The sequence below is a fragment of the Equus przewalskii genome, chromosome 1, assembly GCF_037783145.1.
Source record: "Equus przewalskii isolate Varuska chromosome 1, EquPr2, whole genome shotgun sequence".
NCBI lineage: Eukaryota > Metazoa > Chordata > Mammalia > Perissodactyla > Equidae > Equus > Equus przewalskii.
The window spans coordinates 126,022,316-126,028,764 of NC_091831.1; positions in this window are offsets into that span (position 1 = coordinate 126,022,316).

Below are 6,449 nucleotides of genomic sequence, written 5' to 3' on the forward strand. Positions count from 1 at the left end.
GAACATTGAATTTAAATGCTTTTTCTGCATTGATTGATAGGCTCATGTAGTTTTTCTTCTTTGGTCTGTTAATATAGCAGATTACACTGACTGATTGTCAATGTCTTACATTCCTGAGATAAGACCCACTTATTTTTTTATATAGTGCTGTATTTGATTTATTAAAATTTTAACAAGGATTTTGTATCTATGTTCATGAGGGTTGTTGACCTGTAGTTTTCTTTTCTTGTACTAGCTTTGTCTGTTTTGGGTATCAGGATAGAGTTAGCCTCATAAAGTGAATTGGGAAGTGTTTCCTTCTCTTATATTCTCTGGAAGAGATTTTATTTTTTGATTTCTTCTTTAAACACTTGGTAGAATTTGTCAGTGAAATCTTCCAGGTCTAGAGTTTTCTTTTTCAGATGGTTTTTAACTATAAATTCAAATTCTTCAGTAAGTAAAAGACTATTCAGGTTATCTATTTCTTCTTGGATGAGTTTGTAGTAGTTTGTGGCTTTCAAGGAATTAGTTCATTTTATCTAAGTTGTGAATTTATTTTGTAGAGTTGTTCATTTTATTATCCCTTATTAGCCTTTCAATGTGTGTGAGGTCTGTTGTGATAGCTCATCTCTCATTCCTGATATTGGTTAACTTGTGTCTTCTCTCTTTTTTTCTTAGTCAATCCACCTAGAGGTTTATCAATTTTATTCATCTTTTCAAAGCACTAGTTTTTGTTTCATTTATTTTTCTCTATTGTTTTCTTCTTCTCAATTTCATTGAATTTTGCTCTTGTCTTTTTTATTTCCTTTCTTCAGCTTGCTTTAGGTTTATATTTCTCTTCTTTTTCTAGTTTCTGAAGATGAAAGCTTAGATTGTTGATTTGAGATCTTTGTTTTCTAATATAACCATTTAATGCTATCAATTTCCCTCTAAGCATTGCTCAAGCTGAATCTCACAAATTTTGATGTTTTATTTTCGTTCCATTCCAAATACTTTCTGATTTCCCATGAGACTTTCTTTTTGACCCATGAATTATTTAAAAGTGTGTTAGTCTAAGTTCCAAGTGTTTAGAGATTTTCCAGTTATTGCTCTGCTATAAATTTCTAGTTTGATTTCATTGTGCTCTAATAACTTTGTATGATTTCAATTACTTTAAATTGGTTAAGACTTGTTTTATGACCAAGACATGGTCTTTCTTGGTGAATGTTCTTTGCACACTTGGAAAGAATTTGTTTTCTACTGTTTTTTGATAGTATATTCTATAAATGTCAGTTAGATCCAGCTGGTTTATGGCTCAGTTCTTCTATAGCCTTGCTATTTTCTATTTATCTGTTCTATTAATTACTGAGAGAGGAATGTTGAAGTCTCCAAGTATAATTGTGGAGTTTTCCATTTCTTCTTTCAGTTCAATCAGGTTTTGCTTCATGCATTTTGAAGTCCTGTTATTAGGTGCAGACATACTTAGGATTGCCACGTCTTCTTGGTGAACAGGTCCTTTTATTGTTTTGTAATGTGTCCCTTTATCCCCAGTAATTTTCTTTGCTCTGAAGTCTACTTTGTCTGATATTAATACAGCCACTCCAGATTTCTTTTGATTGGTGTTTGCATGGTGTATCTTAATCTTTTTTTTAACAACTTTGAGATATAATTCACATACCATAAATGCACTCATTTAAAGAGCACTGTTCAATGGTTTTTAGTATATGTATCTTAGTGTTTTAACCTATCTATATTATTATGATTATGTCAATATAACTATAGGCAGCATATAGTTGTATCTTTTTTTTAAATAAAGTTTGACCCTTTATTTCTCTTAATTGGTGTGTTTAGTCCATTTAAATTTAATGTAATTATTGACATGTTTGGATTGAGGTCTGTCATTTTATTATTTATTTTCTGTTTGCTGTCTGTGTTTTTTCTTCCTCTACTTCCTTTTTCCTTCTTTCTTTGGGTTATTTAAACATTTTTTAGTATTCTATTTTAATTTATCAACTGCATTTTTTGCTAGAACCAATCCCTCATCCATTGGGTTTTAATTTCAGTTATAGTTGCCATTTCTAGAAATTCTATTTGGTTCTTTTTCAAATTCATCTAAGTGGCTTTGGTACTCTTTCTCATTCTTTTGTCATACATTCATTCACCTCTTTAATTTCTTTAAGCAAACCACACATAATTATTTTATATTCTATAACAGATAATTCCAATATCTTCAGTCATTATTGGTCTGATTCAGCAATGTTGTTTCTGCTGACTCTCCTTTCATGTAGCTTATTTCCTCTTCTGTTTAATGACTTTTTTTTTTAGCGTGACCTCCTGTTCCTGGGAAGTTTATCTGTGAGAAGTCTTTGGAGCCTAGATTTAAAGTGCGTGCCTCCAGGGAGCATTTGCAGTTGCTTCATCAGGCATGTGGGGAACACTTGAAACTGCACTTTCGATGAGTTTTTGTGGAGGAGGGAGCGCGGGGAGTAACTAGACAGCGTGAATTCTGGCGCCACACCCACCTGAAGCTGGGCTTGTCCTAGAGATTCCCTGGGAAGACCCTTCTTTCCCCTGCTCCAAACCCAGTGAAGACAGAGGCAGACAAAGCTCTGTGGGCACTTTTCCCCCTACTTTGCTAGCCCTTTCAGATCCTAGCTTTATGCATGGGTCTTCTCACCTATTTCCCACCTTGCTTGGGCCCCAGGAATCATCTTCTGTGCCATGAGCTGTGCAGCCTGTTAAACCCAGACTTTGGGTTGCCAGGGATAGTCAGACACCCTTTAGACAAATGCCAAGACGTATTTACCTCTGAGGACTCAATGTGTCTTGATGCTCCTGAACACTGACATTTCCCTTATTTTCTGTCATCTAAACTATGTTTTTAAAAACATATTTGAAAAAACTTATCCAGCATTTTAGGTGTCCCATCTCAGGGGATACTTCTTTATATATGTGCTGGAAATGGCACCCTTGACATCTGAGAGGGGGCTTCATCCAGGTCACAGTGATTGCAATAGCTAAGGAACTTGGGTTTATTTCTCCCACCTAACTTCGTATTTACTACTGATTTTATTTTCCTCCCTCTTTCTCCTTTGCCTTTTCTTGCTTGGTCAGCTTTCTCTTTATTCTTTATTTCAAATCCCCTGGCCACCACCATCATCACTTGCTTATTTACAAATTCTACTCTGCTTTTCGAGTTTGCTGCTAGTTTTGCCTGTTCACTTCTCCACTATCCTTTTAAAAGATCTTTAGAATACTTTTATTCACTATTCTCCAAAACATCCTTTCCCTTCCATGGATTTGCTGATAATTTAGACCAGCACTGTCCAAAAGGACCTCGTGCAATGATAGAAATGTTCTATATCTGCTCTGTCCTATAGAGGAGCCACTAGTCACATGTGGCCACTGAACACTTGAAAAGTGGCTAGTGCCGCTGAGGAAGTGAATAGTTGATTTCAGTTAAGTTTACTTAATTTAATTGTAAAGAGCCACACGTGACTAGTGGCTACCATACTGGACACTGCAGATGTTGATTATTTCATTTCTGACTCCTATAGCGTGGCTTTGTTCCAAGAATCCCTGCTTAAAACTACTAATTGTTAATCACATCACCATCCATTTAGGTTTAACCATAGGGATCCATTCCTTCCTACAGTTTCCTGTCCACTTTTTCATCCCCTATAATGACATCTCTCTTCCAACCCAGTTTTCGTTTGGTTTGAGTATTTCCTTGAGTATTTTGTTTAGTCCTCCTCTCCCAAAAAGGGCCCCAACAGAATTAATGGTATCAAGACCGGGGTGAAGACTCTTGGGTTGCAAATCTTTTCCCTAATAGTCTGTGGAAGTTTTATTGTCCTGTCTTGCAGATGTAAAGCTTAACAGGAGTCTGACTCTCTTTGAAAGCCACCTCTTTTCGCCTGAATGCACCTGCATGATGTCCCCTTTACCCTTGGGTAGCAGGTACAAGCTGAGGTATATGAGAAACAGAACTTTCCGTCTCTAACTGAATTGTGTTTCTATCGTGAGCCCTCATTTCGCTTGGATGGAGGACAGCTCATCTTAGCCAAGGCTACATCTCAGGTCCTGGGTGGGGTGGGGATTGTGTAGCACTGAGGTGGGGGAGGGGAGCAGGAGGAGGATCCGGGTCTGGGTCACCTGCCTTGCTGTCTTCCCCCAACATGTCTGGACATGAGACGTTGTGCCCACTGACCATGCACAGGCTCCCTCTGGGCTCCACCTCAGCCTCTCAGGGTCCTCTGCCCTGTGTGCCTTGTCTGTGTCATACTCTTGGGCACAGCACAGACATGCTGCTGTGTCTCCACCACTCCAGGGTATGGGAACCCCTCTTGGGCACACTGGAGCCTTCTGCTGCTCCTGGGAGCTCTATGAGGCCGCATCAGGCCCACCTGCCTGGGCGTGCCTACTGGACGATGTCCACTCCACTCCAGTACCTGTGGCAGCCCGAGGAGGTCCAGGCTGCTCCCACCTCCTGGGCGGCACCAGGGGCCCAAGGACTCACCATGCTTGGACCCCCAAACCCAACTGGGGACTCCATCCTCTCCTCTCTCTTCCCCTGAGTCTCCTCCCTCCCTCCCTCCAGACATCCCAGACAGGCTCCTCCCAAGCCTGTCGGGAGCCATCACAGAGCAGGGCACACTGGCCCAGTGCAGAAGTGCCTGGGAAGCCCTCAGGGCAGGGACTCACCTGCCAGGCTGAAGTACTCAGTAAACGCTGAACGGAGGAGGCTGAGGCCACCCAGGCAGGAGGTCCACGATGCAGTCCCACTCTTCATGCCCGGTCGAGTCCCCGCTGTGGGCCAGGCCCTGATCACTGCCTGACCCTTTAGCCAGGAGGCTGTGAGGGCCAGCGCTGAGGAAGAGGCAGAGGCTAAGAGATGAGTAAGAGTACCCCCTGCACGTTGCATAGCACGGCCACATCATAGGGAGGTGACGCCAGACGCCGGGCTCGGAGCTTTCTCTCATTGACTCCTCATGTCACCTTTTTGGGAACAAAGGAGAGATTCTTCTTCGTTCCCATTTTATAGATGGGGAAACTGAGGCTTCAAGAAATGAGTAACTTGCCTAAGGTCACAGAGCAAGTACCCGGAGAAGCTGGAATCTAATCAGCTCAGAAGTCGAGCCCCAAACCTCCACACCACACAGCCTCTTCCCCATCAGCTCGGGGTGTTGATACCCACTTGACAGATGAGGGAACTGAGGCCAGAGGAGGGAAGGAACTAGCTCAAGTTAGTGGATGAGCTGGACCCAAACCCAAGACTAGACCCGGGCTATCCAACCTCAGTGGTCCCCGCCTACCAGGGGCTTCCAGGCAGGCGGGCCGAGGTTCCTGCCCTGGGGCGGCGGCCACGAGGCAGGCACGGTCCTGTCCTGGCCCGCAGAGGCCAGCCTTTCTGGTGGACCAGGGCAGGGCAGGCCCGCCAGCACGTCCTGGGACCAGGCGGGGCGCAGGCCCCAGAGCCCAGATGAACTAGAGTCCAGCACTGGGCCTCGGAGCCCCCAGGCATGTGGCCCTGAGAGGACGTGCTGAGCCAGAGAGAGCCGTGGACGCCTCCCTCGCCGCCCCGCAGGGCCAGCCCCAGGCCCCGGGGCGCACCTCCAATGTCAGGGACCACCTCCTGCGCCCTGCTGAGCCGCAGCCCGCGGGAGCGCCACCCACCGGCCTCAGCTGATGGGACCAGAGCTGGTCACCTGACCCAGCTGGGCCAATCAGCTTCCCCCTGGGTTTGCAGGGTGCTGACTCTCCTTCCCTCCAGCTACCGGGGGGCGCTGGGGACCGTGCCCCCCCCACCACACACACCACCCGGCCATGCTGGGAGAGGAGGCCCCGGGAGGCGGAAGGCTTGGGGTGACCGGGAGGACACCCCTCTCAGATCTCTGACTGTGGGAGAAGTGACCAGTGGCTTCGGCGGCAGTGCTCTGGGCTGTAAAGACAAAGCCCACCTGCCTCATTTTACACGTGAGGAAACTGAGGCTCCGAGGGTGACGGGGTCAAGGAGAGAGAGGGAGGAAGTGGCCCCCTCACCAGTTGGAGGTCAACCTACAATTTAAAAATCAAAGAAGCCAGCTGACAGCCTTCCGACCATGCGGCCGGTGGTCCCAGCACCCGCCCCTGCCGCCGGGGGCACCAGCGAGGCCTGGGCCTGGGGGCCGCCCCCGAGCCAGTGACGAGCCCCAATCCCGGGGATGCGGACCCTCCCCAGGTGCCTTGGCTAGGGGACTCCCCAGTGGCCTTGCAGGACCTTCTCAGAACTGCCCTACAGTCGAAATCACTTCCCCTCGGCCGCCTGATCCTCCCCTCCTCCTTCAGCGTCTCCCCCAGCCTCCAGCCCCTCGCGGTCCTCTCATCCATCTTTCCTCCAAGAAACCTCTCCCGTCGAATCCTGCCTTGGCAGCTGCTTCTCAGAGAATGTGGATTAATTCCACAGCCTTACCCTGCAGGCCACTCCTGGCCCTGGGACCACTCTGTGGCTC